Raw genomic sequence first — 12,039 nt, 5'->3', positions numbered from 1 at the left:
GGTCACATTTTAAAACAAAACAGCCTTGAACATTCTCCTACATACTTAAAGGCCTCGAGTATTTGGCATAAATCTTCTAACCTCAGTCCCACCTACTCCAAGCAATTTGGCTACAGCGGCTTTCTTTCAGTAAATCTTAAGTACCTGCTCTTTCCTCTTCCTACAACACTATTCTCTTAAATCTCTTGAGTGGCTGGATATTCATTCAGTTCAGTCGCTCAGTCGTGGCTGACTCTTTGCAACCCCATGAATCACAGCACGCCAGGCCTCCCTGTCCATCACCATCTCCCCGATTCACTCAAACTCACGTCCATCGAGTTGGTGATGCCATCCAGCCATCTCATCCTCTGTCGTCCCCTTTTCCTCCTGTCTCCAATCCCTCCAAGCATCAGAGTCTTTTCCAATGAGTCAACTCTTCACATGAAGTGGCCAAAGTACTGGAGTTTCAGCGTTAGCATCATTCCTTCCAAAGAAATCCCAGGGCTGATCTCCTTTAGAATGGACTGGTTGGATGTCCTTGCAGTCCAAGGGACTCTCAAGAGTCTTCTCCAACACCACAGTTCAAAAGCATCAATTCTTTGGTGCTCAGCCTTCTTCATAGTCCAACTCTCACATCCATACATGACAACTGGAAAAACCATAGCCTTGACTAGACAGACCTTTGTTGGCAAAGTAATGTCTCTGCTTTTCAATATGCCATCTAAGTTGGTCATAACTTTCTTTCCAAGGAGTAAGTGTTTTTTAATTTCATGGCTGCAGTCACCATCTTCAGTGATTTTGGAGCCCAGAAAAATAAAGTCTGACGCTGTTTCCACCCTTTCCCCATCTATTTCCCATGAAGTGATGGGACCAGATGCCATGATCTTTGTTTTCTAAATGTTGAGCTTTAAGCCAACTTTTTCACTCTCCTCTTTCACTTTCATCAAGAGGCTTTTTAGTTCCTCTTCACTTTCTGCCATAAGGGTGGTGTCATCTGCATGTCATCTGCATGAGGTTATTGATATTTCTCCTGGCAATCTTGATTCCAGCTTGTGCTTCTTCCAGCCCAGTGTTTCTCATGATGTACTCTGCATATAAGTTAAATAAGCAGGGTGACAATATACAGCCTTGACGTACTCCTTTTCCTATTTGGAACCAGTCTGTTGTTCCATGTCCAGTTCTAACTGTTGCTTCCCGACCTGCATATAGATTTCTCAAGAGGCAGGTCAGGATATTCATACAGAAAGAAGCAATTGCTTAGAGAAACCTTCCCTGCTCGCTTATTTAGAATATCTCATATCCCCTTTATCTCATTTGATTGCTTTACTGTCTCCATGGAGCTTAATAATATGTAGAATATGATCTGCCTCTTCCCACATGAAGGTAAATTCCAGGGAAGTAACAACCTTGGATATATTTCACACCACTCTCTCCCCAGAGACTAGAAAGCTGCCTACTTGAGGCTGTGTACCAATAGATAGACTTTATGGAATAAAAAGTTAAAATAGAACAAAGTCTAGAATATAAAAGAATGGTATATTCTGTATAAAAGAGAAAATCAACAAAGAACTGGGAGAAAGAAGTAAAAAAAAATGTCAAAGTATAGGTAAAATTTACTAGGCAAGTATAAACTTGAGGAAACAGATATACAAATATTAAAAGTTGACAACTTCCACTGAGTAGGTATACAGATAAAAAGGGAAAGCCAAAATTAATACAGACCTTCATTATCTTTTAGTGTCAAATATCAAAGCAACAAAGATGGTACCATGAGATAAGAAAACGAGTTCAGTAAGAGCAGGAATTTTTGGATTTATCTTTTTAATTAACTATGATATCCACAGTGGAAAAGGCAACCCACTTCAGTATTCTTGCCTGGGAAATCCCATGTTTAGAGGAGCTTGGTGGGCTACAGTTGAGGGAATTGCAAAAGAGCTGAATATGACTTAGCAACTAAACAACAACAACAAAAATCCATAGTACGAAGAAAAATGCCTGGAATATGATGGGTATTCAGTAAATAGTTGGTGAATGAATGAATGACTCAATTTAAAGCAAACACTTATTATAGACTCAATAAAAATTGAAAAAAAAAGTGATGGTAGTTGCACTGTTTAAGTATCATTCAAAGCATGGGCAGACCAATTAGGCAAAAGAGATACATTGATGGGAATTTACAATAATGTGATCATAATTAAGATTAATATTACTTTGCAAATGCCTTCGATTCTTTCAGTTCTCTTTTTTTGTGTATTTACCTGGAACAATCACAATTGTGACATTTTCATGTATTTTTTGAATGAATTTAGTAATATTATTGTGTAATGAATAAATTATTAATATAGATTGATTCAAATTAAATATTTAACCTTGCAAGGGAAGAATATATACTTTTGCAAATATTTACATACTTTATTATAAATCAGGCTATGCCTAATAAGGGTGCTTCCCAGATGGCTCAGTGGTGAAGAGTCCACTATCAATGTAGGAGACACAGGAGATGCAGGTTCAATCCCTGGGTTGGGAAGATCCCCTGGAGAAGGAAATGACAACCCACTCTAGCACTCTTGCCTGGAGAAACTCATTGTCAGAGGAGTCTGGTGGACTCCATGGGGTCTCAGAGTTGAACATGACTGAGCAACTGAGCACAGCATACACTTAATGAATATTTTAATCAGCTCTTAAATGTAATAATATCAAATCATTATCAAATTACAAATACAGTAATATCAAATTCCTGTAACAAACTAGGTATTAATGAAAAAATTTAAATAAAAAACATTCATTCACTATCAAATTAAAAAAAGAAAGTCTCAAACAATTATTGTTTCAAAGGAGAAAAACACAGAATTTGAAAAACAAATTGTTAATAAAAGAGCACAAATTATGTAGTAAAATCTACACTTAAGAGCTAATCATATATGCTTATTATATTACTTAATAATTAAGGAAAAATATGTTAATAATCATTCAATTCAGCATTCTAGAAAAGGAACCACAAATGGAAGTACAGAAATAAAAACTTTCCCTAGCTTTATTCACATTTATATTGGTATATATTTTGCGATGTCTATTCATTACGTAGTCATACAATTACAAAAGCAATACAGTAAATAGATAAATGAGTATGCGAGATCAGCTTTTATATCTACAGTATACTAGTGCTTCTAAACCACTGTCCCACAAAGCCTTGATTTATAGTATATTTATAGCTATGTTTTTGTGTGATGGTAAAGTACTTATGTTCAAGTATGTTTGGGAAATTTCAAACTGAACAAAAATAAGGAGATATTTTGACTAGGAATTTTCAGATCAGATAAGTTATGGCATACTGCTGATTTCTAATTTCCCTGTTACACTGTATGAATTTATTTTATTAAGGAATATTTCTTTCTTGGCACATTTCTTGGCAAATGCATGCATGCACGTCTAACTCTTTTGAGACCCTATGGACTGTAGCCCACCAGGCTCCCAGCAAGAACCCTGGAGTAGGTTTCCATGTCCTCCTCCAGGGGATCTTCCCAACCCAGGGATCGAACCCAGGTCTTCTGCATTGCAGGCAGATTCTTTACCACTGAGCCACTTGGGAATCTTGTTTCTTGGCACATCTGTTATCAATTCCTGAATCCAGTATCTCCAAAAGCCCATTTTATGCTATTATTATATATTCTAAGATTTTATTAAACTGGTGATTTTCTAGGAAAACATACAAGGACCAAAATTGAATACAGAACAAAATGTATCAATAATAATGGAATAAATAAAAAGTTAAAGAATTGCAATCAGAGCAGGCAATGACCACAGACCATTTAATAAATGACCTTTTCAATCATTTTAGATAAAAAGTCAGTAAAATATGCCAGGAAATAGAAAATATTGGTTCTCTGTTAATTTTATAAGTTTTAAATCTGTTAATTTTATAAATCAGTGCTTACCACTGATACACAAATGTATCAAAGATACCAATATCTATCTCTTTGGTGAAATCCAACACCAAATAAAATATCCAGCAGTATAGTGAAAAAAAAAAAAAAAGAAACTTTGACAAAGTAAGATTACTTATCACACATTTAAAGATTGCTTGTGCTTTACAAAATGCATACATATAAATCATCCTATCAATGATTCAGAGAAAAAATGGCTTAGTAATCACATTTATCTAATCCAGCCATGAACAACATCAACTCTAATGTTAGATTGTAATTCCTGACATTCTCCCAGGAGTCTTGTCTAGTCACTTTGCATAAATGGCTTTGTAGTTTGCTTTGATAAGCATTTCATCTAGCTTCTAGAATTATGAGCATGAGATCATCTGAAGTACGTTTTTTTAATAAAGTTGCACATGAAGATGTTGGTAAAAATCTTTTAGTTACTAAAATCTTTCATTTTAAAATCTTTCTCCTTTATCTGATCTCTTTATGGTATTTCTACTTTGGGTGGTCATTTTTCCTTTTAAATGAACAAAACTAACTCATACTCATGTGTGATAAACAGTAACATAAAGAACAAGTTGAAAGATTGAGGCAGGAGGAGAAGGGGATAACAGAGGATGAGATGATTGGATGGCATCACTGACTCAATGGACACGAATTTGAGTAAACTCTGGGAGTTGGTGATGGACAGGAAAGCCTGGCATGCTGCAGTCCATGGAGTCACAAAGGGTTGGACACGACTGAGAGAATGAACTGAACTGATGAATAAAATAATTAAAATCTATATTCATTGTTACCTTACCAATGTAAGATTACCCACTTAGGGATTACAATAAAAAATGTGAGTCAGAAGCTTTAAAACTTTCATGCCCTACCAAGATGGTACATTTGGAATTTAGAAGTAATGAAAATAAAAATTTGTCTTTAATTTTCTACCTCACTTTTGTGAGATGGATTTTATTCATTTTTAAATATATCAGAGACATTTATCTGAGGAAACATAAGAGTCAATATAAAGTTCATGCTATGCAAATATGCTCTTCTATCTGGGAAGGCTGAAGCTATAAAGTTCCTGTTGAGATTAGCATAGTCCCAACATTTCAGACTTTAGAGAAAGCTAGGAAGTGAGAAGACTGAACTACAATAAATATCAAAAAGGTCAATTATAAGCCTTGATCCAGTATCTTTCTGGAAGATTACTGCTCCTAAATCTCCCACTTGGCCAACTGGCATACTGGTACATGAATTTTTGTCATTACAAGGAAGAGATTTTTGTTTCCTACATAGGAAGTTACTAGGATTTTAGTATTTTTTTGTCCACCCAACTCATCCATCCAGTCATTCATTTAGTCAGTCAGCCGGTCATATATCAACAGGGTGTACACATAGAAGAATTAATATGGCTGAATACGCAAAAAAAGAAAGCCAAAGAGTATCTACAATAATAAGGACAAAATATTGCAGATGAAAAACACCATTCCACCCAGTCTTTATCTAATAAAACATAGTATTTGTCAATGTATTTCTGTTGGAATGGATGAGCATCATAAATTGTAAAGGAAAGAACACTACCCCTGAGTATCAGAAGATATAATTACATTTCTTGAGCAAACTGTGTGCCTGTCTTTAATATAAAGGTTCTATCAGAGTACACGATTAAATGTGGTACCTCTGTAAGAATCCACTTGAGAAATCTTTCTCTGATGTTGGGATGAAAAAACTTGCTCGCTCGTTTGTTCTCCATCTAGGTTCTTTCTCAGTGTTACAGATACTGTGGTCACTTTTCTTTCTTTATTTTCTAGGAATCTCATAGCCATATTTGTGGCTCCTTTATCATGATTTTAGATTTTAATTCTTTGATCTAAACTTCATTTCTCCTTATCCTTGATGAAATAATCTATTTTTACTCTATCCCGATGTTCACATTTCTACAATCTTTATAAAAAAGAGGCTTTTGAAATGAAGTGTGGCAAAAAAAAAAAATAAATAAAACCCGCAGAGCCTTCCTATCCTTTGCCCTCTACTTTCCCCTATTTCCACATCATTATGTTATTTAGAAACTGCAGTAGCCTCTGCAGGCTTTCCAAGTGGTGGAGTGGTAAAGAATCTGCCTGCCGATGCAGGAGACACAGGAGACAGGTTCCTTCCCTGGGTTGGGAAGATCCCCTGGAGGAGGAAATAGCGACCAACTCCAGTATTCTTGCCTAAAAAATCCCACGGACAGAGGAGCCTGATGAGCTACAGCCTATGGGGTTGCAGAGTCAGACATGACTGAGCGACTGAGTATGCACACATGTATGTAGCCTCCAAAACAACGTCCTCTTCACTAGGTTGTCTTTATATCACCCTCTGTAACACTACTCCTCTATCATCATCCTAATTCTTTTAACTTACCACTCCAATATTTAATATCTCTCTTTACTACTCTATTGCTATAGAATATAATTACTATCCTTCAAGGAGTTTCTAAACTGTAAACTGATTTTTAATTAACAACAGTATGCTTCATGAAAAATACTATAAAAAGTGAAAGTCACTCAGTCACATCCAGCTCTTTGCAACCCCGTGGACTATATGGTCCATGGAATTCTCTAGGCCAGAATGTTGGAGTGGGTAGCCGTTCCCTTCTCCAGGGGATCTTCCCAATCCAGGAGTTGAATCCAGGTCTCCCGCATTACAGGCAGATTCTATACCAGCTGAGCCACCAGGAAGACCAAGAATACTGGAGTGGGTAGCCTATCTCTTCTCCAGTGGACCTTCCTGACCCAGGAATCAAACCAGGGTTCTCCTGCATTGCAGACAGATTCTTTACCAGTTCAGCTACCAGGGAAGCCTGAAAACACACACACACACACACACCAAACACACACACACACCAAACACACACACACACACCAAAGCTAAAAATTGGGACATATGTGCATTATCTTGGAACAAAATATTTTAAGAGTGGAGAAAAATATTTTATAAATACCAATTATTATCATTATACAATATAGTGTAAAAGCTAAATGATAAGAGGCCCCTAATGAAGACTAGACTTGCTGCTTCTGCAAACAACTAGAAAACTGGACAAAATAGTAGAGAAAACTGCTTACATATATCCTTCTCAAGAGAAGGGAGACACACCAGATTTGGTCTTGTTTTATGCCTGTAGAATAAGGCAATGGCACCCCACTCCAGTACTCTTACTTAGAAAATCCCATGGACAGAGGACACTGGTAGGCTGCGGTCCATGGGGCTGTGAAGAGTCAGCCACGACTAAGTGACTTCACTTTCACTTTCATTCATTGGAGAAGGAAATGGCAACCCACTCTAGTGTTCTTGCCTGGAGAATCCCAGGGACGGGGGAGCCTGGTGGGCTGCCGTCTATGGGGTTGCACAGAGTCGGACACAACTGAAGTGACTTAGCAGCAGCAGCAGCAGCAGTCTCTTTCTAGATTATGCTACAAGAAGATGGGTTTAAGTAGAGCACAGAAGTCTTGCTAAGTTGAGAGAGCAGATATCAGAGATGTTACTGAAGTAGCCAGAATTTACTGAAAAAAATTTTGAGCAGAGAACCAAAAGGAGAAAGCTGCTCAGAGATATGGGCACAGAGTCTACATATAGGTTCCCACATGTCCTTGGCTGAGACCTGTCAAATCTATGTTCAAATGAGTAAAACTAAAGCAATTCACACACACACACACACACACACACACACACCAGTCTGACAAGTTAAAATTAATTATCTGATTGTAATTGATCTTACTAAGCAAAATCTGATACCCTTCAAGGAGAAAACATTCAAATTGTCTACAGCATCATCACCACAATACCATAATATAATTTAAAAACATTTTTTCTAATTTTTTAAATCCATTTATACCCATTTCATAGCCACTTAGTCTTGTTTGGTACAACTAGATTTAAAATTGCTATGTTTTAATTGGCAACTTATTTTTTACTTAAAATAGTATTCTTCAAAACAGAAACATCATGAAATTTGAAACACAGAAAATGAAATTCTTACATATATCTACCGTTAGAGAAAATTATAAAAATAAACCATGTTTTTTAAAAACTTGGGTCATATTCTGGATAAACATTTGTTTTCATTGTGGCAAAATTTTTGTCTGTGCAAAATAGAAGTCTTCAAAGTTTAATCCTACGCATTTTCATGAATGTACATAGAACCATATAAGAAATATCCCAATGAAAGTATAGAATATTTCCATCATTCCAACAGGTTTATTTGTACTACCCTTCAAGTAAATTTCTCTCCTCATATTTTTACTGATAATACATTTTTGAATTTCATATCAAACATACCATATAGTACATATATTTTTGTCTGGTTTCTTTCACTCAAGTACTGTTTTTGAGATGCATGTATGCTTTGCATTTACATGGTGCTCAGATTTTTTTATTATTAAGTAGTGCTCTATCTTATGAATGAAAATAATTTTTATCCACCATCTTGGTAAATGGTATTTGAGTTGTTTCCAAATTTTGGCAATTACAAATATTAGCAAAAAAAAAAAAAAAAAGTCACTGCTAACATGTTTCCCAAAATGATTATGTCATTTAGGCCTTTCACCTGAAGTATGTGAGTAACCTCTTGTTCCATGTTCATGAAACTTTTGACAATAGCAGCTTTTAAATTTTAACTGCATGTGATATAAAGTTTAGCATAAGTGACATTTAGTCAATAGTGTTGGCAAAACCATCACCACTACAGTTCCAGAATATTTTCATCACTCCAAAAGGAAACCCCAATCCCAGTAGTCATTTCTTATTCTTCACCTCACCCTGAATTATTTTTTTTTTTCGGTGCAGTATCTCTCTTTCTTTTTATTGAACTCCCAAGTATACAAAAATGCAATTGAAGTGAAATTTTAGTTATTTAGATATTCTTTATCAGTCTGATAAAATCAGATTTATAAATTAAATAACATTGTGTAATAGTCACACAGTTGAAAGACTAATTTAGTTCCAATTAAAGGAATTACTATGCATTATAGCTTAGTTTTCTCTTTAGGTGATGAGAGTCCAGAATATATCGAAAGTACCAGAATTCAAAACTCCCAAGGAGCCTTCCTTAATCTTTGGCTTTTTCTTCCATTATCTTTCTCAACCTTTCTTCTCCAGCATCTTAACGTTTAATGGCTATATTTTCTCTGTTGCCCAGAGCTCATCTGATTTGAAAAAAGTATAGACAGAGACTAGCCTAGGTACCTGTGCTAAGAGGCCTCCAAACGCAAATAAAATTAGACCACATCTAGTCTATTCCAGAGCAGTCAGTATTTTCATTCTATAGAAAGTACTGATGCAAATACTTCCACCTTTGAGGTGTGGGCGATAATGGAAAATTTTCAAATGTTTTTACAAATTCTTTGACTCTGTTATATCAATAAATGAAATCTAATCCCATCCCCCCCTTTTTTTTTTGACTATAGTCAGTCAACTTTAGTGACTTGTTTCTAATAAATGGAATAAAGTGGATTTAATATCACATGCCTACTGAAGCAGGACCATTTAAACTGAGACAGCTTCCACCAGTTCTCTCACTTAGAGAGGTTATCCTTAAGAACCAGCTACCAAGAAATGAAGAGGCCCACACAGAGAAGTTACATGTGTGTCCTCTGATAACAGCAGCTGGCTGAGGTTCCAGTCAACAATTATCAAGCAGCAGATATTTAATAAAAAAAAATCTTCAAAAAACTATGAATAAAAGTATACTGCATTTTTTATATTCTTTACATAAAGAATTTATACAAAAATCATACAGATAGCATTATATCTAATGATCAGAAACTGGACATTTTCCTTACTAGATCAGAAATTATGCAAGAATATTTTCTCCCACTATTGGATTTCTAGAATTACTATGTAATATAGGTTGCTGAAATATCACTTATTCACATCTTGATCTGTAGATTCAATGCCATTCCAGTTAAATTCCCAGCAAGCTATTTCTTAGACAGACTTATTCTAAAGTTTATATGGAAAGAAAAAAGACCTATGATAGATAACAATACCAAAGAACAAAGTTAACCATCTCATACTACTTGATTTCAAGACCAATTATAAAGCTACATTAATCAGGATAGAAGCATTGGAAGAAAAATAAGACACAAATCAATGAAACAGATGCACACATAGTTAACTAGTCCTTGATAATAATACAGATAATATTTAATGGAGAAATAATCATCTTTTCAACAAAAGCAACTCCAAGTAAATATGCAAAATATTGCCTAAACACAGACCTTATATCTCACAAAAAATTAACTCAAAATGGGTCACATACCTTAATGTGAAATTTCTGATGGAAACATAAAATAGTATCTACATGAACTTAGACTAACAATTAGCTTTCAAATATGATACCAATAGTATGATGCGTGAAATTCAAAAGAAATAAAGACGTACTTCATTAAAAATTTTTCTAAAAATGAAATTTTGTTGAGAGAATGAAAAAATTAGTCGCTAAGAGAAAATATTTACAAAACACATATTTGATAAAAGATTTGTATTCAAAATACACCAAGAACTATTAACACTCAGTAATTATAAAACTAAGATCATGGCATCTGGTCCCATCACTTCATGGCAAATAGATGGGGAAACAGTGGAAACAATGGCTGACTTTATTTTTCTGGGCTCCAAAATTACTGTAGATGGTGACTGCCGCCATGAACTTAAAAGACACTTTCTCCTTGGAAGGAAAGTTATACCAACCTAGATACAATATTCAAAAGCAGAGACATTACTTTGCCAACAAAGATCCGTCTAGTCAAGGCCATGGTTTTTCCAGTGGTCATGTATGGATGTGAGATTTGGACTATAAAGAAAGCTGAGCACCGAAGAACTGATGTTTTTGAATTGGGGTATTTGAGAAGACTCTTGAGAGTTCCTTGGACTGCAAGGAGATCCAACCAGTCCATCTTAAAGGAAATCAGTCCTGAATATTCATTGGAAGGAGTGATGCTGAAGGTGAAACTCCAATACTCTGGCCACCTAATGCAAAGAACTGACTCATTTAAAAATACGCTGATGATGGGAAAGATTGAGCAGAAGGGGACATCAGAGGATGAGATGGTTGGATGGCATCATCGACTCAATGGACATGAGTTTGAGTAAACTCTGGCAGTTGGTGATGGACAGGGAAGCCTGGCATGCTGTAGTCCATGGGGTCGCAAAGAGTCAGACACGACTGAGCGACTGAACTGAAAAGGTATAAACAGACATATCATCAAAGAAGATACAAAAATGGCAACCTAGTATCTTGGAAAGCTTCCACATCATCTGCCTTTAGGGAACTGCAAATTGAAACAGCAGTGAGATAATTCTCTATATCTATTACAATGGCCAAAATCTGAAAACAATGACAATACCAATATTTTTAAAATGAAGAACAACAAGAACTCTCATTTACTACTATGGTGATATAAAATGGTATAATGACTTAGAAGATGGGTTGGCAGTTTCTTACAAAAGTAAATATAGTCTTACCATATAATCCTACTGCCATGCTTCTATATATTTATTCAATTGATTTGAAAACCTGCTGCTGCTGCTAAGTCGCTTCAGTTGTGTCCGACTCTTAGCAACTCCACGGACTGTAGCCTACCAGGCTCCTCCGTCCATGGGATTTTCCAGGCAAGAGTACTGGAGTGGGTTGCCATTGCCTTCTCCAGATTTGAAAACCTATGCCTATACAAAAACCTGCAGATGTTTATGGCAAATTTATTCATAATTTTCCAAGCTGGAAGCAACCAAGATGTCCTATAAGAGATGAACAGGTAAACTATATCTACATAATATCATTTAGCAATAAAAAATGAGTTATCAAGCCATACAGAACATAAATCAATCTTAAATGAATATTGCTAGTAAAATAAACCAGGCTGAGCCATACAGAAGACAGAAAATAGCAGAATTCTCTAAAGCAATATCCATCAAAAATTAATTAATTAAAAAGAATAGTCTGAGAAAGCTACATAAACTATGATACCAACTACACAACATTCTGGAAAGGCAAAAATACATCATGGGTTGTCAGGAGTTCAAGAGATAGGGGTTGCAATAGATGAAGTACAGGAAATCCGGGGGTGATTAAACTGCTCTGTGAGACTCTTTAATG

This window comes from Bos grunniens, chromosome 5 (assembly GCF_055505025.1).
Source record: "Bos grunniens cultivar Pamir isolate PY7600 chromosome 5, Bosgru_T2T1.0, whole genome shotgun sequence".
NCBI lineage: Eukaryota > Metazoa > Chordata > Mammalia > Artiodactyla > Bovidae > Bos > Bos grunniens.
Note: the sequence above shows the minus strand (reverse complement) of the source record.